Raw genomic sequence first — 20,954 nt, 5'->3', positions numbered from 1 at the left:
ATGTCAAAATAATCCAAATCCAATACAGATTTTTCACTTAAAAACAATTTTTCCAGACCTGGTCTTCCACCAGCATATCCTTTTTGAAAAGCTGGCAATGAAAATCTAATCTAGCTCCTGTTGCAGATAGTCCCAATAGCTTGAAAAGGGAGGGGTCTAAGGAAACAATACTTCAACCTGGATATACTAAACTGTAATTGTAGTATTTAATTTAGTTCACTTAAGGCACACATCTAAAAATAGTTACTGCTGGGATCAAAATTATTTTTGTTTTTGCAATATAGCAATAGCTGGCATATATTCCCTCCTCACTTGACGTTAATATATATAACTAGAATTGCAATAATGTAACTAAGAAAAATTTTGTTTAAAAATCTTATCAATGTATTTAAAAAAGAGTAAACACAAAACCCTCCAGACGTTATAAAAATATATATATTAGTAGACCTTGTTGAGATGCGATAAAGCTAAGTTGTGTGTCTTCAACTGCATTCATGGGAATGGAATCATCCCAACAGACAAGTGTGAATGAGGCGACATTAACTTTGACTGTAACATGTATTGCCCTCTTACAAAATATTTGCAGGAAAAAGTCCATTTGGCCTGATTTATACAGAAGGGAAATAATTTTAGAAGTGTACCAAATTTGTTTTTAACTGCATATTTTTTTTCAAGCACTTGTTATTATTACCCTGCACCAAATAGCCTTATTTTTAGCTAACTTTCAGAAGTATTCTTCTTTGGCAATGAAAGATCCCTCAAATAATAAAAAAGAAAAACTTCCTGTTAGGTTTTTATACTAACTATAAGCAAATTGCAATCTATGACCTCTATGGTCTTAAGAAAATACAGAAGAAAATTATCTGTTAGTAGTTTGTTTTTTTTTTTAATTTGAGTGCTTCCGCTGAAAATGAAGCAGCATTACAATAATTCCACAAGAAGCATCACAGCAACTCTACTTCTGTTTAGCAGGGCTTCACAGTTGCATGGCTGCTGCATGCAAATAAACTACAAAACTACAAAGAACAGTTACTGGATGCACGCCCATCATTCTAGATGCAGGTACATGAAATAAAATTGCATATATTTAAAAAATAGATGAAAGGAGTTAAATTAATTTGTGTCAAATGATATGCACAGCTTTTATTTTATGCCATTAAGGAATACAGGAATCGTCTTAAACAAGAGCAGTTTTAAGTATTAGTCTGGAGGAATCGCTGTAACTACTGTCAATGATCTGGGACTGTCAGAGCTCCATGAGGTGCTACACCACGAGTCTCAGAATCACTGGAGTGTTCTGCTGGTGAGATTTGCTTAACTCAGATTAACGCTTATAAAAGACTTAAACTTCAGGGAGATTGATATGAATTGCTCTGCTTTTAACATGTTATTTAGCAGTGAAATGTGATATTTTTTTACCCATTGTGAACTGTCAGTGAAAGAGTTTCAGTGCTACTGGATGGAGTATTTCAAGCGAAGGACAGAATCCTTATGGGCTGAGACTCTAATCAGCCATAACACAGAGACTACACTCTGTAAGGAACCAGTTTGGTACGATTGCTTTCCTACAAGAAATCCTCTCCATTGGTCGTCTCAATGTCTCCTCGAGAGTTAGCTTTGAAGAGCTAGCCCTCACCAGACCTCAGACTTTGGGTCAAATTTTCCTCAGTGGTCAAAAGAAAAATTGGCTCTACTTACTATGTATATGTCATCCCCTCCTACATCAGTCCCAAAGTACATAGGAATCTGCCAAGGATAAGCTGAAATATGAGATCCTCTGGGTATTTCTGAAGGCACCATGGTCACCAGGGGTTGCCCTGAGACTAGTGCTACCTCTGGGAGCATGTTCAGGCCTCGGATGCCCTTCAGACTGGATAAGAGGAGCAGAAACAACCAGGCAATTTATCCATAGCGTGTATCACAATTCAGTTAAGTACACAGTGTATCTCCCTCACATGTGTTTCTGATAGAAATATGCTGCCACAACGGCAGCTAATCCAATCACGTTAAATCTAATCAATACAAATCTGCAAAGCAGTTGGAAAATGTGTTTCAGCAAGAGTTGCCTAATTCTATTTTAGGGCAAGGACCTGGACTTTCCAAATTTTCCAGCACCCAAAAGAGTTACACGGGTCAACTCTCACAAACTCAATGGAGGGTATGAATGCATGAGGTTATCTTTGCTTTGAGCAGAGCTACAGCATTTTTATGTCATTTGTAGCTATAACAGTTGAAAAGCTATACTAAATCAAAATGTTTGAAGTGTGCCAGTTGAGCATATTTAAAATACAAAATCCAGGAAAGGAAAGCATTGCCTCAGAAATTTTGGAAGCAATCAAGACTTATTCAGAAACACGGCTTGCCTATTAAACTAATTAGGAAAAAATCCCCCAAACCAGAGAGAAAAAACATAAGAGGGAATTTTAAAGGTTTAAGAAGCAATAAAATCCATAGAGAGTCATTACACTTAACTATTTACCTGGTTTAGTGTAAATTAATAACTAAGACCAGATATTGGTATTTTCTTAACTGGTAATAATGAATGGGGATTTTAGTTTTAAGTGTTTTGCAACATATAGTACAAGGCTAGAAAAACTAGAAAATAGAACACTAACAAGTTCTGGATTTCACTTAATGTAATATAAATCCCAACATCAACACAGCAGCTTTTCAGTTAGTATTCCCAAGGATATCAGGTTTTCTATACAGTATCACAAATGAGCAGCTTGGCTGAGGCTTATGGAATAAAGCAGGAAATGAAAAACATTTCTTGCCTTCCACTAACTAAGAAAAAAATTTTTGATAGAACAGAAACATAACCAAGAGCATCTTAAAATACCAGATGTTTTAAATGACAGTTTTCTTTAAAATATTTTAAATAATGAATCTCCTTTGCTCTGCTTTTACTTAAGCAAGTGAATAGGAGGCTTCTGAATGTTCTACTATATAAGTCTCTTTTCCAAAAAGGGATACTAGAAAGATGAGTTAGTAAGTGACCTTCTTTGCTAGACACTAGAGGATAACACATATTTCACTATGGCTTCATTTCCAGTGTGCTGAATGCATGCAATTTGCAAAGAACTGAAGATCTAGGAAAAAAAGACTATAGAAATGTACTATCTATTTGGAAACTAAGAAGCATTAGTTGTTATCTATGCTATTACTTTTCCAGGGAAAGACCCATGCTTGAAGCACCAGTACAGCATACTGCTGTTTGTTAGCCTAGTAGACCACAGTATATAAAGTTACAGGTATTGCACTAATAGTCAGTGCACAGGGCAGCATAGCATCCACTGTGAATCTATGACTTTTTCCCATCTCTGCAAACACAGACCACATAATTTGTAGCAAGTTAAAACATACCCTTTTCCTTGGGCTTGGCTTCTTGACAGAAGGAGCCCTCTGTGAAATTGAATAAAATCCAGTTCTAGTCTCTTCTCCAGAGTCAAATGATTACAGCATTCCTTGAGGACTTCTGAGCTCATATTTGTCCTTCTCTGCTTCTGGAGGGCTCTCTCAGAAAGTGCACCCTAAGAAAGTGCACCCTGAAGGGCATTTCCCATTAACTGTGGTGGATATATTCTGCAACAGTAAGTACCTCTAGACTTCAGACTGCAGTGCAGTGTTGATAAAACTGAGCCAGATCTGGTACTGGAAGCAACCTAGCTATAATAACATGTAGTTCCAGATGAGCTAAATTAATCTGGTTCGTAGGAGATTCAGCCAAGCTTATGTACCATTTCCCACTCCATCATCCTGTGCTAATATGCTGAGGTGTGTACCAATACAACCTGTGCCAGTATCTTGCCCATCTGTAACCAGTCACTGTACAGTGTTAAGCTGCAGAAGACTGCATTTTGAAATGTGATAGGAGATATCCTAGAAGGCAGTAAAAGTTTCACCTTTCATTCTCAGAGTTTCCAAACTTAGATGTGTCTCAGTTTGAACTGGGTATCTCAGAAGATCAGTAACCACAGAAAATGGAGACTTTCATCTCCACTTACTCAAAACTTGATGCAAATGTTGCTATTCACATCACGTCTGGCTGTGTTCCTCCATACAGATGCCTTCTAAAGTTTTGTCATGCTCATTAATGTCTTGCATGTTTGAAGCAACAAGGTTTGCAGTAGAAGGTTGGAAAAAATTTTAACTTTTGTGATTTTTCCCCTGAGAGACTCCTGTTTCTGAAGGGCCTTCACAGAACACTGCTATATGGACGGATCATTAGACAAGGGTGGATTGAGGGAGAAGCAGCTGCTCAGATAGTGAATTTTATGTTCTGTGGATACACCAGACCAAATGACTGCTGCAAAAAGCCCATCACAGCAACAACCACAGCTTTACATACCAGATCAAGTGAAATGACCAAACTGTAAGCATGGAATTCAAACAGAAGTTTGCAGATCACAGATTAGTTGAACATGCTAACAGTTATAGCTTTAAACAAACAAACAAAAAATTCTACATATACATCAAAGATTGATTTCTAAGGACAAAGCTGCTTTCTTGTACCAAATGCACTGCATATATTCAGATAAATGAGAGCTATCTGTGTAGTCCCACTGGATTGAATAAGAGTATCTGGGAAAGGACTGCCAGAACATGCCTACCCCTTGGTGCAATTCTTTTGACTGAATGATTCAGACTGAAATTTCTGCCTTACTTCAACCAGTCCTAGTGGCAATTTTGCCTTGTTAATGAAGCATTGCTTTTCTACAGCAAATGGTGATAAGAGTATCACGCTGTCTATGTCCAAACCTCTAGCTTTCAATGATCCTACTCAACTGCATAAAATAAAAAGCTCTGTACAGTATTTTCAGTGATGCAATTTATGGTATAGTACAGCAATAGAAGTATTCTTTACTTTTAGGCCAGAGTGGTTAAAAGCCTTTTGATTAGCAAAATGGCAATAGGGCATATTGATAATTCATTAGACAAAGATACTGTAAACTAGATCTTCTTGTGTAAATCAAGAATGATTCAACCAAACAAGATGCAACGCTTGCACATATGATGTGAACAAATCACATTGGCTTCTGTCTTAAAAAAAGCCCTTTGTTTGGGAAAAAAGTCTTCTTCCTGTTGCTTTCCTTATGGTAGCCTGTAGTTCTAAAGGTGTGTTAAGAAAAACCTAACTTGAGGGATTCGTTCATCAAATCTTCTCACTGAGATTAGCTTGGAAAATGACAGCAGAAATTAAATCTTGGATGGAAACATTTTCTTAGGACATACATGCAGGCCTTTCTCAGGCAAAATTCCTATTTATTGGGGTAACAGGGAGAAAGCTGGTAGAATTAAGCACTAGAAGAATACTGTATGCTTTTCTTGGTTTCTGTTTCATAGAATAAAAATCTTTTTGATGTTTCTAAAATTTGTTACTGCCTCATTTATTCAGTTCCTAAATCTGTAATCCCTGCTAAGGCAAAAGTCAGATTGAATTGACTAGGAGACTGACACAAACAACCATTAATTTCTCCTTGGCTCTGTTATTGAAAAAAATATATTTGTTTTTAATTGTCACATTATTAAATCCTGGAAACAACTGTGCTTCATAATATATAACTCCAGCCAGGGAACATCATCAGTAAAGAACTATGATGGCAATCTAGTAATTCATAAAAACTGCAGGATGCTGTTACCTACCCAAAAAGATAAACTTCTTTTAATACACTGGGTTGTGCAGAAAGGAGCAGACAAGATCTCAAGGACAGTGTTTATGAATACATGAATTGATATCCTGCCAGAGGGGCTGTCACAAGTCTGAAGGACTTACTGATCGAACATTATGTGAATGAAGTATTTGATACACTCACAGAGACTTGGTATCATGTCCAAATGAGACATTACAGCCTCAGATGTGTCTCATATTCTGTGAACATACCAGATGGAACCACTGGCTTATTACACCAGAGGTTTTGAAAGAACTTTAGATCCCACTCACCATCAATAGCAATCCTTAACCATTTCACCCAGAAAAGGAAACTCGGCACTATGCATTATAATGGTCTTTAAATACTATAACAACAACGTCATTAAGCACTAGATCTAAATGGAACAAAAAAGGACCTTCAAAGTAAATGCCCACTATCTTTTCTAAGCACTCTGCAGTAAATTTTACTCTTGCTTACACCTCTGCAAAGCCACTGAGCTCAATTCCACTGAGTTACTGGTGTTTCACAAGTGTAACTGAGCACAGAATACAATTTACAAGATTGCTATCCCAGATTCTTGGGATCCTTACAGAAGAGAGTTTTGAATCAGAGAAAAGAGAAGGGAGCGGTATGTTGAATCTGAAAGAGTTTCATGTGTCACGTGAACAGAGGGAGGTAAGCGCAAGTGAAGAAAATTTAGCAAAAACTGTTTCTAAATTGGCATTCTAAGGAACACAGCAGAAAGCACATACAGGGGGAGAAGGTTTGAATGTAATAAAAACAAGTCTGAGTTGATACGCAAGGTGAATTTGTGGGGAGTTTCAAAGACGCAGAATTAGATGGTTTAGGAAGATGGCCAAAAAAGATACAAGGGGTTTAGATGAGGGGAAGAGAAGCAATGGAAGTGTCAGATCAGCTAGCAGAGAGTAGGTTACAGGTTACATGTTACAAGATACAGGAATCAAAGTAAGAAAGTTTTAAGGCAGAGGTGGACAGTGAGGAAAATTTTGTGTGTTACACAAGAATAGATGATAGAAAAATTTTGTATTAATCTGAATATGAAAAGAAATGGAGAAATGAGATATGGCTTCTGTTGCTCACCACGCTGATGAGAATGGATGTGATAAATGACAAAGCAGGAGAGGACGTAGGAACAAAACATGGAATTCATTTTGGTACTGGAGATACCAGTAAAACAGCTACAGTGAAATTTTAGAGAACCAGCCAAAGCAAAATTCAGGAGAAAACTGTTTTATTTTGTTGCATAACCAAACTCCCTCACTATCAAGTGCAATCAAAAGTGTTAGTAGCTATTAAAAAAAACAAAAACAAACAACAGGAGAGATTGGGGGAGGGAGGAGAGTGATGCAGGGAAGAGATGCATTCACAACATTTACTCCGAGTTGTCAGACAACCAAGATGACAAATGGCTTGGTTCTTTTAACAGGAAATTCTATTAAGGGTAAAGGCTGGACAAAGAGTGGATGATGGGGTTCACAGCAGATCCTTTAGTGTTTTTAAAGAAACAGTATTTTCTCAGACAACAAGCAAGCCAACAAGCACAACTCCTAGTTTGCAGTGGAGCTGACAGACATGCATGATTTTGAGTAACGTGCCTTCATTCTAGATATACAGTAACCTTACAGTAGAGATGAACGAGAGAGAGTATTTGTGGCTCCATCCTCATACAGTCAGCTCAGCACGGTGAAGAACATTACAAGACGAGGTCTCCAAATTGGGGAGTTCAGTCTGGGCACTGTATTTTTTTTTAAGTGGATACATAATCCTCATTGTTTGTGATTGATTCTGTCTCAGTCAACAACTGAGATGACATTTCAATCCCAGCTCCCTCAAGTTCAGAGGTTTACAGCCTTTTGATCAAAAAGATCTACTGAACGCAATTTTTTCAAGTGCAAGATTATTTAACAGATGGTCAAAATAACCCCTCTTGGGAAGACAAAACTAACTTTTAGGCTCTGAAAATGCTTCAGTTTGGTTTTGGTTTTTTTTTTTCTTGTACCTGGGTCACTCAAATCCATTTTAAAAAAAAAAAACAAACAACTTTAATCCTCACCTGTGAGGACATGGGTAGTTGGAACAAATGAAGACAAAAATGTAAGTTTTAAGAAAGGACCATAAAACTATACTAATCTTACCTCCCGTGCAGTGGAGACCGTGGAACATACTCCACTAACTCCTGCACTCAAGTGACAGAATCACAGAATTTAGACTGGAAGGAACCTCTGGAGGTCATCTGGTCCAAACCTCACTTCCTGAAAAGCCTAGAAAACAATATGGCAACACTGTGTACCAACGGTTTAGTAGATCTCAGTGTGAGATCTCGCAGAACGGAAGGGTGCTGATCTCACTCCAACCCATGTACTCACAAGCGCCAAGTGAGGTCATTGGTGATGTCAGGATTGGAGGCAGCCTCGGCTGTAGTGATCACGCACTGGCAGAGTTCACAATCCGGAGAGGCAAGGGTCAGGTGAAGAGTATAGTCAGGACCCTGAATTTTAGGAAAGCAAACTTCCAGCTCTTCAAGGAGTTAATCAGCAGGACTCCCTGGGAAATGGCTCTCAGGGACAAGGGAGCAGAACAGAGCTGGCAGGTCTTCAAGGATGCTTTCCATAGGGCACAAGAGCTCTCGATCCCCAGGTGCAGGAAATTGGGCAAGGAAGGGAAGAGGCCGGCATGGCGGAGCCATGATGGGCAAGGAAGGGAAGAGGCCAGCATGGCGGAGCCATGACCTGGGGGTCAAACTAAAGGCCAAGAAGAGATTGCACAGGCAATGGAAGAAGAGACTTGGTATCTTGGGAAGAGTACAGGGACGCTGCCCGGTTGTGTGAGGATGGGATCAGGAAGGCCAAGGCTTGGCTGGAGCTGAACCTGGTGAGGGATGCGAAGAGTAATAAGAAGGGCTTCTACAGGTACACTAACCAGAAAAGGAAGGTTAAGGAAAGCGTACCCCCTCTGATGAGCTGATAACAACAGACGAGGAGAAGGCTGAGGTACTCAACAACTTTTTAGCCTCAGTCTGCACTGGCAATCTCTCTCCTCATACCTCCTGAGTCAATGGGCCACTTAATGGGGATTGGGAGAACAGAGGTCCTCCCACTGTAAGAGAAGATCAGGTTTGTGACCACCTAAGGAACCTGAATGTATGTAAGTCTATGGGTCCCGATGAGATGCATCCGAGAGTCCTGAGGGAATTGGCTGATGTAGTTGCTAAGCCACTTACCATGATACTTGAAAAGTCATGGCAGTCAGGCAAAGCCCCTGGGGACTGGAAAAAGGGAAATATTGCAGCCATTCTTAAAAAGGGTAAAAAGGAGGACCCTGGGAACTACTGACCTGTCAGCCTCACCTCTGTGCCTGGGAAAGTCATGGAACAGATCCTCCTGGAATCTATGCTAAGGCACATGGAGGTCAGGAAGGTGATTCGGGACAGCCAGCACAGCTTCACCAAGGGCAAGTCCTGCCTGACCAACCTAGTGGCCTTCTATGATGGAGTAACTACATCAGTGGATGAGGGAAGATCTACGGATGTCATCTATCTGGACTTCTGTAAGGCCTTTGACATGGTGCCCCACAATATCTTCCTCTCTAAATTGGAAGGATACGGATTTGATGGGTGGACTGTTCGGTGGATGAGGAATTGGCTGGATGGTCGCATCCAGAGGGTAGCGGTCAACGGCTCAATGTCCAGATGGAGAACAGTGACGAGTGGTGTCCCTCAGGGGTCCGTACTGGGGCCAGTGCTGTTCAATATCTTCATCAATGACATAGACAGCGGGATCGAGTGCACCCTCAGCAAGTTTGCAGATGACACCAAGCTGAGTGGTGCGATTGACACGCCTGAGGGATCTGGACAGGCTGGAGAGGTGGGCCCTTGTGAACCTCATGAGGTTCAACAAGGACAAGTGCAGGGTCCTGCACTTGGGTTGGGGCAACCCCTGGTATCAGTACAGGCTGGGGGATGAAGGGATTGTGTGCAGCCCTGCCGAGAAGGACTTGGGGGCACTGATAGACGAAAAGCTGGACACGAGCCAGCAATGTGCTCTCGCAGCCCAGGCGGCCAAACATATCCTGGGCTGCATCACAAGAAGCGTGGCCAGCAGGTCAAGGGAGGTGATTCTGCCCCTCTACTCTGCTCTGGTGAGACCCCACCTGGAGTACTGCGTCCAGCTCTGGGGTCCTCAGTACAAGAAGGACATAGACCTGTTGGAGAGGGTCCAGAGAAGGGCCACAAAAATGATCAGAGGGATGGAGCACCTCTCTTATGAGGAAAGGCCGAAAGAGCTGGGACTGTTCAGCCTGGAGAAGAGAAGGCTGCGGGGAGACCTTATTGCAGCCTTGCAGTACTTAAAGGGGGCTTATAAGAAAGATGGGGACAGACTTTTTAGCAGGGCCAGTAGCGATAGGGCAAGGGGTAATGGTTTTAAACTAAAAGAGGGTAGATTCAGACTGGATATAAGGAAGACATTTTTTACAATGAGGGTAGTGAAACACTGGAACAGGTTGCCCAGAGCGGTGGTAGATGCTCCATCCTTGGAAACATTCAAGGCCAGGCTGGATGGGGCTCTGAGCAACCTGATCTCGTTGTAGATGTCCCTGCCAATTGCAAGGGGGATGGACTAGATGGCCTTTAAAGGTCCCTTCCATCCCAAAGCATTCTATGATTCTATATATAACCAAATAGTCTGTCCAGCACTCATAATGGAGATACATTCCTTGCAATGACATGGTGGACAAGGGATGCCAGCTATCCAGTCCTCATCCTAATTTCTGGTTTCTTTTCAGGTTGGCAACTATGTCCTGCTGCTGGATGTCCTCTTTTGTTGTCTTTAGGCACCAAGAGCAAACAATCTCTTCATCCTCTCCCACCTCTGTGAGTCATCAGGATTTACTCATTAACCTGTCTCCTGATGCGGGTGTCTTGAGAAGCTGCACCCTAGAGGTGTGCTGTTATGTTGATGACCTCCTAATCTGGGTGCCATCAACAGCCATTCTTACAGCCCTTCTCCCTTGTTACTTTGGTGCTTCCACACCCGCCCAATCCCATTCACACCAATCAAGGTTCCCATTGCAATTCTCAACAAAAGTAGAGACAGGTCTGAAGTTATATTTGCTCAGGGCCTCGTCCATTTTAGTTCTGAATGTCTGCAGTGATGATGGAGGGTCCACAACCCCTCTGGGCACCTGTTTCAAAGCCTGACTCACAGTGAAGAATTCACTCATATCCCCCTTGGCTCTTTCACTGATTCAGGAGACAGATCCAGGACAACCTCTCATACCATGCACATTGCTACCCCACACACAAAGGAAACACAAGATGATGAGGAAGGTCTTCACAACCACACAAGAGACAGTAAGTTGAGTAGAGCATAGGAGAGGTTTGACAAGCATTGACATCTACCGCCTACAGTCAGTACAGATCACAGTGCTGCTCTGGAGAAACAAAGCTAGCTTAATACCCCCTCGGCTTTCATAACCCGTAACTAAGAGCATACCTGCTTGGAAACGTTGGCTACCGCTACAAGATTTGTTAAATTCTCTCTGAGTCTGTTTGGCAGATGACTTTTTACCCCTTACCTATATGGAGTTGCCAACTGGGTCATAGCTTGGGGTCTAGTCATCCCTGAGGGTGGCAATCTCCTCTCTACCTCGAACATGAGGCTGGCCATTAAGGGAGTGTCCTCAGTTTTAGCAAAGGCACTTAACGCAAATTCCATATGCCATGGGCTTCTATTCGTTACACATTCATGGCACTGTGAACAAACATTAAAAGAAACATACAAACAAGACTGACCGTTGATTACTTTTATTTGAATCATGCATGAACTGCACTATCAAATAAAGATAAATTTTATATGTATATATTTTTACATGAATGGTCACATTTTCAGGTAATTTTCTTTATAATATATTACTTTTTTGATGATTCCAATTTTCAAAAGCAGGTCTAACATACAGTGCATTTTCTGGGAAGGGTTACAGGAGGAAGTGTGTTGCCTCACATACTATGCTTCCATGCTTCTAAATACATTACTATGTATTGGGGAAAATACAGAGATACGTGATACTTCAGGATAAAAACTGAAATTGCGATTTTCACATTGAAAATGAGCACTGCTATCTCCTCATAAAAGAAACTGCATCAGGTAGAATACTGTTTCTAGTGACTGTTGTTCAACTGGAATAAAACACTGCATTTCTGAAAATGCAGAAGAAAAGTAGCTCGATAAATTTCTTTGAACATTATATTGATAAATTAATGTTTTCATCTACAAATAGCATATGTGTACAATAATCTTTAGCTAGATAATTTTATCTGATGTTTCAAGAAAATATTCAGTCATAGCTGTGCTCTACAGTCAGCACTGTAAAGGGATATTGATGGAGGGAGAAAGAGTAACACACACACATATAAACACAGACATTCCCCACTTCTAAGCCCACTTCAGCCAGAGGACACAAGATGTCTCTATTTTAAATGCTGATTCAAGACTGAAGGTTTAACAGAATTATTAGGGAGTTACTTAAATAAAACAGAAGCTCGGTTTAAACAATTTAAAGCTGGGACACAATGCCATTATCACAATGCCTCGTATTAATTATTATGTTTGCTCTTTCCGGCCTGTCACAATGATGAACAATAATGATTGCACAATGCGAGATATTCACCATTTAGCTAATTCACTCCGTCTAGGCAGGGGATCAAAGATGTCTCTATGCTTTTCTATTCCTTAACAACAGCCCATTTTGGTTCCAAACGTAACTAAGAGAAACTCCAAAACTAGTGTGACCTGTGCATATCTTGCCTGTCATATCCCAGACCCTAACAGCCAGCTGCAGGAATGCAATGGCCACAACTTTTAACCTCAGTCTTTCCAGGGCAGCTGGCATGGTGGAGAGGCAGAGCAGCGCTATACCACATCAGTTCCCTTCCTCTCAGACCTCCAGCAGACCAAGGACCACCTCTGGTGTGTCAGTGGCAGTGCCATTCTTTGCTTAGGTGACAGAAAAAAATTGGGAAAAAAAAGTTTCACGGACATCTGGAGCTGTACACGGGAAGTGAGCTTTGTCAGTGTCCTCGCTGGAACCAGGGGGTTTAACGGAACAGACCCCCAATATCTGCCCATTTCCTATCAACACAATTCCCTGTGGTTTTCCCACTATAACTTTGCTCATCAGTGAATGTATGATGCTTGCTGTTTGCTGCCTGGCACACCGCATTTCTTTTTGTGGATGGGTGAATAACCATTCATACCTCTGACTAGAGTCTTTCTTTTGCTAGAGATATGCAACCGGGTTTGTGTGGGGCAGCTGCTCAGTATTTGTGTGCCAGTCTGAGTGGCCTAGCATGTCACGGTGGACAAATGACATCATTTCTGGAACAGGCTTCGCAGGAACTGTGCCACTGCTTAGTGCTATGAATGCTGATGAAATTGCTTTCCCAAGATTTGTTTCTCCTTTCAGAACAATGTGATCTTGCAATATGCGTGTTCAGTTTGACTTTTTTTCCTACAAGTCTCTCAGACTTTGCCTATTATCTGAGCGCTCCACACTCCTTCAGTGTATTCTCTAGAAAATTTGATCTAAACATTGCAGTGTGTACTGGTAGTGCAAAGCTAGGTATTTTAACAGGCATGCTGTCAGGCTAGAAATTCACTCCCATCCACACGCCAGTCCAGAAATCCCACTCCTAATTCATATTTCTTCCCCAAAGACCCATATCTTCCATCTTTCCTACCATAAAAAAACCAAAACCAAACCAAACAAAAACCCCCACAAAACCCAGCAAACCATTCCAACGCATTTTTGACTGAAGAGTGATGCCAAATAATATTCATCTCTTTCTCTGGAATTTTCTGACATACCCTACCTGCTGCACTTCTGTCTGTTTAGACCCTAAATTCTGCACAGCAAAGGCTGTATTGCATCCTGTCCATCAAAGATACTGCTAACGTTTTAACAACAAATAATGAAACTAATCCATCAGCTATGTGCCTTACTCTAACACACACATATGCACTTGAATTTTAATTTTATGCATATACAAACATCAAAGCAAATGTTGATTGAAGCCGCCCCCTGCCAATTCTCCAAACGTCCCAAGATAAATGTAAGTCTTCAAACATGATCAAAACCGCTCTGGGCCAGAAGTAATGGCATGATATTAACCTTACTTTTCAATACAGACAGTCATGTGCTGATCACTCTATATTTTCTTTTTTTTGTTTCCCAGGAGTTATTTGTCACAGCATTATTGCAGGCTTCTTTTTGCTCTTTATCAGTGCTTTGGTTGCTAGTGTGTGAGCAGCAAAATAAAACATCTAGGATAACTCTTTGAAACACCTTTTAAAAAAATATCTGTTTCAATTATGCTGGCTTTTCTGTACTCAGACAGACAAGATCATAAATGAAACAAGGTGTGACAAAACTCAGCATAAAGACACAACACTGCTATTGAAAGAGGTGCAGAGTGAAGCAGGAAAGAGGAGGAGGCATCAAATATGCAGCAGGATTGTTTGTTACTATTTTACAGTCAGTGGATAGATACTTCTTTTTTGGACACCTGCATAGAATTATGTCCACAGCTGCTCTTTACTGATCACATTGTGTGAAATTATTTCTCTTCCTTGAGCAACAGGCAAACAAAAGGTGACAGGGATGAACTTGTTTGTACAGTAATTTACAGCACTGTATCCAGGCAATTTCCACACATGGATCTGTGATGTCAATTTACACCCTTGATCTATCTGGCAAATATAAATATACATGTGTGCATATTTGCATAATTTAAAATATTATAGCTCTCTTGAGAGGGTAGCATATATAAATATGTGTGTGTGCACATGTGTGAGTGTGCTTGTGGACTAGAACTACAGAAAAGCTGTTATCCTCTCAAGAGACCTACAGAATTTTAAATACACACACACTATATGAGCTATCTATATACATGACAAACAGTGAGTCAAGCATCATATTAATGTTATTAAAACTAAAAACAAATTACAAGACTGGCACTACTGACATTTCTTTTTATGAATAATTTTACTGTAACAGAAAAATAGACAGACGACTTAATTTTTAACAGGGAATGAAGTTCAGAAGGCTGTTCAGCTTATTCATAGCCATATCCAAATAACACAACTGCATTAAAAAGAAGAACCCCAGAAGGTTTCTTTTCTGCATGTTATCATGACATGCCTCCCTCCTCCCTGTCCCAAAGTCAATGAGAATTCATATTTTAATAAGACTATGTCAACATGTGTTAACGAAGCCTGATATTTACACTGATGAACACACTGAAAATTATCCTCAGTCCCTAAAAAAACACACTTCAGCATGAAGCAAATGTTTTGGCCATGTTACAATAAATTCATAAAAAGAAGCTTCATAATGCAAATGTTGGCAGATCCATAAGCACAGCACACTACTGTGGGACAAGCTATCTTGGGAGATGTACCAGGGGAAGGTAGCACACCATTGGACTCAATGTTTCTCCATTCCAGGGTTATAAAATGCTTTAACTTGCTTGTCAGATGACACAGACGGGCAAAGCAGTCATGTAAGAGTTTCATTTATTCTTAAGAGACGGATGACATAAGATTTACTGGAAACTTAGTTCATTTGGGATTTTTGCGTTATCCATCGATAAGCAATATTATTACTTTGTTTTTACATCACCTGCACACCATTGATTTTCAGCCTTGTAAGTCTTTTAAGAGCTGTTTCTCTATTTTCCCATCCAAGAAAATATCCTTCTCCGGATCCCTACATGTGCAAGTATGTACATGCTTAAGTTCCACTGAAAGTAGATGTATGCTTAAGTGTGATCCTACTGTCTTAAGAAGATACTTTATATTCTAGGATATGATTTGGCAAAATACAACACGTAAAATAGAGATGTGATGCTTGAGAAAGCATTTTGGTGAGCTTCCAGGGACTTACCTGCCAGCTGCCAAGCTGGCTTACGGCTCTGGGCTCAATCTATTCATCCGTCCATCACCAACGTGTCTGAATGACTGATAACAAAAACCAGATGATTCATCGGTGGTATGTTCTCTGTTCTCCCTTTGTCCTGTGGGAGACATGGTATTTTACAATTAAGGTGTTAATATTTCAGGCTAAGAGAAACTTACCGTATAAAGAGGGCAGTTTTTATCTTGCTGGATAGATACTTGTTCCTAGTTTTTAGAAGACAGAGAAGGCCAGAAATGAAATTTTTCATTGTTAGCTGATCTTTAAATGAGCAAGTACCCATCTTCTCAAGTGTAAAATACCACTGAATGGCCAATGAAGAATAACATAAGCTATACAGTCAGAAGGCGCTCTCCCTTTTGGTCTTTTTAGATAGATCTGACTAGTAAGATAATATTTCATTTCCCTTTACTTAACAAGCATTATTCAAGGTGTTGACCTTGAACTTAATAGAACAAACATCAAGGACGTATCTCAGAGACCTACAGGGAGGATAAGACAACTTCACATCTGCCATGGAGGGAACAGAAAGGAGAAATACATTAGAATATTCAAAAATGCAGAGAGCACTTCTACCTAACAACAACTTTGCTGAAGTGATAAAAACAAAATGAGGAATTAACAAAAGAAAATAGCATTGCTCTTTAACATTAAAGTACTTTCTAGTTGCATTGTTATTGTATCAGACTGCTATAGAGAAAGGTATGACTATGCCCATACGCTGGGTACCTAACTCACACTGTGAATGAAGCATGTAGATTAAAAATTCAGACATTTCTCCACTAATGCCTGCCAGAAGGGATCATCAAATAGGCATGTTTTAAAGGGTGGGCTGAGGACTAGGCTAATAAGTGTTTTCACCAGTGGACTCGAAGGAAATATAACTTCTGATGAATTGTATGGATTGCACAAAAATTTGGCAGAACAGTAAATAATTAAGAGGACAGGATTACTTGGCAAATCAGGCTCATTCAAACAAAATGCACCTGAATACAACCAGATACAGAGTCTGGAATTATCAAACCAGTCCTTGAGAATGGGAAACTACCTAATGGAAAACAAATAATCTGAAAGAATATAGAAGTCACAGAGGACAAATAACTGGGTACGAGATCTTAGCAACATGGATTAAGCAAGATGGGGTGGGTGAGGAGGGGAACACAGCTGCTTTTTACCTCTAGATACCATTACCATTTATACTTTGGCAAGAGTCAAACTAAGAGATTTTGCACAGTTCTGATGTTCACATTCTATAAAGCATATTGAACGATTGGACAGTTTCTCACAGAAACAGTGAGATCAGTCACAAAAAAAATTATTTAGGAGCTGAATAAAACTCATTCCAGTGAAGGCTTTGAAGAGCTCAATCTGTTTAGCTTATCAGAGAATAAGAGGCAACTTGATTACAGGAATAAAGCATCAGGTACAAAAGTGCTCTTTGATTTAGCGGACACAGTAAAATGTCTGTAATATACTGAAAGCAAAGCCAAGTACTGGAGCGTTACAAAACATCAGCTTTCTATTGAATATATATATTACAATGCGGTTTTAATCATACAATCACACATCATTTTCTTCCACAGGAAGCTTCATTGAGCATGTGAGACAGTTGGTGGTTATTTAGTGAAGCTTTGTTTTATTCTCATTGTTTAATTTGTGGCTCCACAACTCACTCATTGTACACTATTTAAACCTAGCACCAAACACAGCACAGTTTCTTTCTTCATCGACTTTCGTTTGGCTGTCACTTTAACAGCATCTGAGTGTAATTCAGTGAACTGAAAAAGATACAGGAAGATAAAAGCCCTCATTACACACGCATGTTATACAACACGCCACCTGGACAAAGGGTGATTCAAACACTACCGAAAATTTCTGCTTAAGGTGTTTATAAAATTCTAGTTAAATAAGCTAAATATTTCCAATAGTGGAAGAAGCACTGGCAGGCCTTTTCCAGCTTTTTTGAGAGTTACTTGTAGGAATTGTTTAAAGGGTGAAAGGCCAGTATCAGCTTGAGGTTTGAGTAGGTTTGTTTCCACCACAGAATATGACTGGGGAGATACTCCAGCTCCCCCATCACGTATTAGGAGGCAAATGGCTTCTGCAGGTTCTTGGTAAACACCTGCAGGGTAGCTCCTCAGGGGTCAAGCCATACTTTCACATAAAGCTATTCTGCAGTAGAAGCTTCAAGGTCAGATGCTTTTTCAAGCAGCCTCTGATCAGGTCACGGCTTGTGAGTCACCACGGGGGGAATATTTCCTTTCTGTTCACAGGAGGACATCTCCTGCCTGAGATTTACAGACTGGCTATCCATCTATCATCTGAAACGGGAGTTTTCTTTCTTTGCTGTGAACTGCCTGCCAAGACAAGTTCCCCTGCCTGGAACACCACCTGCCCCGAAACTATTATGGAAAGGTTTGGGTTTCCTGACCAACGCCTTTTGCCACAGATATTGCTGATGAAGGCTTGAAAGCTTACAAAAGGGGGTGTAAATGAAGCCTTCATCCCCTAACTGGGCCATACACTGGGAGGAACTGGAGTACACAGTCTAATACCTACAGATTTTCCTGGCCAGGTGTCCACCAGCCTGTCCTAGTCCCAGCCCCATCTCAACCTGACTCCTCATACCAGCCCCAGGTAACTCTCTCCCACCCCACCATACCCCTTGACTCCAGGGCTACGTCTCCACCACGGGCTGCACATCAAACCCCACCTTGTTCCTCGCCGCAGTCCCATACACCTTCAGTTTTTTTCAGATTTCCCTACAGCCATTCTCAAGCCCAGATTGTCACACCCTTTTCTTTCTGCCAGGCTGCCACTTCTGCTAATAACTTGGACAACTCCTAACTGAGGAAGGAAAGCTGAGAGATAAGACAGTCCATCCCCATCCCTCCCCCAGTTTCTGAACGTGGCAGCACCACCAGTAGTAATCTTTATAGATGCTACTTTCAAAATGGAATACATATCTAGAAAACACTTGTGAACCTGAGTCTTTCAGAGAACCACAACTTTGCTACACTTTGGCTAAATTTCCTGAAAATGGCAAGAGATACCAGGCAAACCTTTAATGAATTTCAAGTCTCCGCTCAACACTCTGGAGATGCTGGAGCATGTCAGGTTTTCACACTACATGGACTAAATTTAAATTGCTGCTGTGTAATTTAAACTTTTACTGAATGTTTGCATAGATCTTGTCTGGAGAGTTAATTATTAAGTCTGAAGACAGAAGTCTTTAAGACTTCCATCCATTTGGAAGTTTACCAAAGTTAAACCCCCACATGAACATCCCTTCATTTCAAAATAATTTAGCTGCAAGGCACCATCAGATCTGAAAAATTGGATTCACCTGTCTATAGTGAAAAAGATAAAATGGTCAAAGGAAAGGTATGCTTAATTATGGTATTTATTGTGCCTAAACTGCTATGCTGCATCATGTCTGCAGGAAAACCAAGCTGAATGCAACCACAGAGGACTGGGTTTAAAAAATTGTAGAGCTGTAGTAGGTTAAAAGCTGCACATCTTATACTTTTTTATGTGTGTTTGCAAATTAATTTGAAACCCAAGGTACATTTCCAGGAGGCCTGAGCTCTTTGCAGCTTACTACAGCACTCTCACACTTGCAAATGTTTGCTTTATACTAGAAAGTCACAATTATCATGTTGCACTACTCTAAGGTACACATCTGCCCATCTATATTACTGTCAGAACAGTAGTTTATATTGGATAGGAAGCGCTTCAGCACACAGCAAGTGCAAAGGCCACAGGGGAACTTCCTGAGGTTTGCTCTTCAAGGATCTCTAATACTCCTTAGCAACCTTGCTGGAAGGACTGAAATCACAGCCTCTAGACAGCAGGTGATAAGTGTCCCTGTATATTTGAAATAGCTGCTGGTTACAGCAAGCACACATACATCTCCAGAAAAACATTTAACGGAGAGTCATCAAACCTAGGATATAGACAAACATGTTAAACTCATACTGATTAAAGCAAGAGGAATACTGGTGAGCAGACTCCGGCAGTGGCCCTGTATCACTGTACAGAGCACACGGCTTTAGAGGATGCTTTCATGACAGTTTGAGAACAGGCTTCCTATAAACCTAGTCCGGACTGAGGAGCATCAGAAAGGTGTGAAATGACACTATGAGAGAGTGATCTAAGTGCTAGAACTGTTCAGACCATTAGAAGCCCTTATACATGTCAGGCTATGCTATGGGACATACCTACAGCAACCTATCTTGTTCTTTCCTGGTACTGCCTCAACTACTACATTGTTTTTTCCTCTGATAAACTTCATCAAGCGGAGTTTGCGACTGTTCCACATGAAACAATTTCAGGACTGAAATGTCACATGGCAGCGTAACCATAAATATTTTGCCTATCCCTTTAGCTTTTAGGGCAAGATTGTATTGAATTCTGTGGTTTCTCATTCTCTGCCATGGAGCTAAGGGAATAGAAGTCCCCAGGTCTTTATTATACACAGCTGACCTTTTATTTCCTGCTAGGTGCATTCAATTTCAGATAGCCCAGAGTATGGTCTTGAAATGCTATTTTCCATCATGCTAAACTAATCTGAGGTCTCCATTTTTACACGTTTAACAAATTCAAGAGTTTGCTTTTCAGTGTTGCATGAAAAACAGGTCATTCAGAAGGTTATAACTTTTCCAGCAAAACAACTGTTGTGACATTTCTGAAAGAAGCAAAGGACAAACACTTATAAACACTGGGCAAAACACAGCAATCAACGTAAGTAAGACATTCCACGGGTTTTTTTTTGGTTGTTTTTAACAAACTAGATTTGAATTCCACTGTACCTATTGCTATGATATTTCTCATTTAAATTTTATATTGAGAAAAGTTTAACCTTGATTAACGCTCATTTAAAACTTAAGTTCAGTTATACATCTCTTGCAAGAGAAGCCTGTCTCCATTTTATATGCCACTTATATTCATGATTGCTGAAGAGAGTTGTATCTTCTCTTTCCAACCTGTAACATATTTTCACATTTACTTAAATAGTATTGGTAGCTCCGCTTTTCATTTAACAGTCATTATTTATATATACCTCTCAAACTTAGTCAATACTTAGCCTTTGGGTTCCGATACCCTGATATTTCCTCACGCATAGTGTTTTAAAACTCAAATAATCTGATATTTAGATTACATATTACTTAAAATTTCAATTCTTGTCCACCTACTCAATAACTATGATAGCCACACTCATCTCACATAATATTTCCTTTTTTTTTTTTCCTTGTTCACATCCAAGAAGATTCCCACCTAGAGCATCCTGCTGGCTGCATACATGTCACTGTA

At 40.3% G+C, this 20,954-nt stretch overlaps 1 protein-coding gene across 3 annotated transcripts in view; it reads right to left on the bottom strand.

Moving 5' to 3' along the window:
* Positions 1 to 20,954, bottom strand: part of RNF182 (ring finger protein 182) — a 33,067-nt gene that overhangs the window by 9,617 nt on the left and 2,496 nt on the right. For all 3 annotated transcript variants that reach the window (XM_087764347.1, XM_087764328.1, XM_087764336.1), the window contains exon 2: positions 15,612 to 15,741. The gene's annotated coding sequence lies outside the window, so the exon portion shown is untranslated. The remainder of the gene's footprint in view (positions 1 to 15,611; positions 15,742 to 20,954) is intronic.

The sequence above is a fragment of the Nipponia nippon genome, unplaced genomic scaffold (assembly GCF_047370975.1).
Source record: "Nipponia nippon isolate SJK-2023a ecotype South Korea unplaced genomic scaffold, ASM4737097v1 scaffold_1, whole genome shotgun sequence".
Lineage (NCBI taxonomy): Eukaryota > Metazoa > Chordata > Aves > Pelecaniformes > Threskiornithidae > Nipponia > Nipponia nippon.
This window is presented reverse-complemented; position numbering and strand designations above follow the sequence as displayed.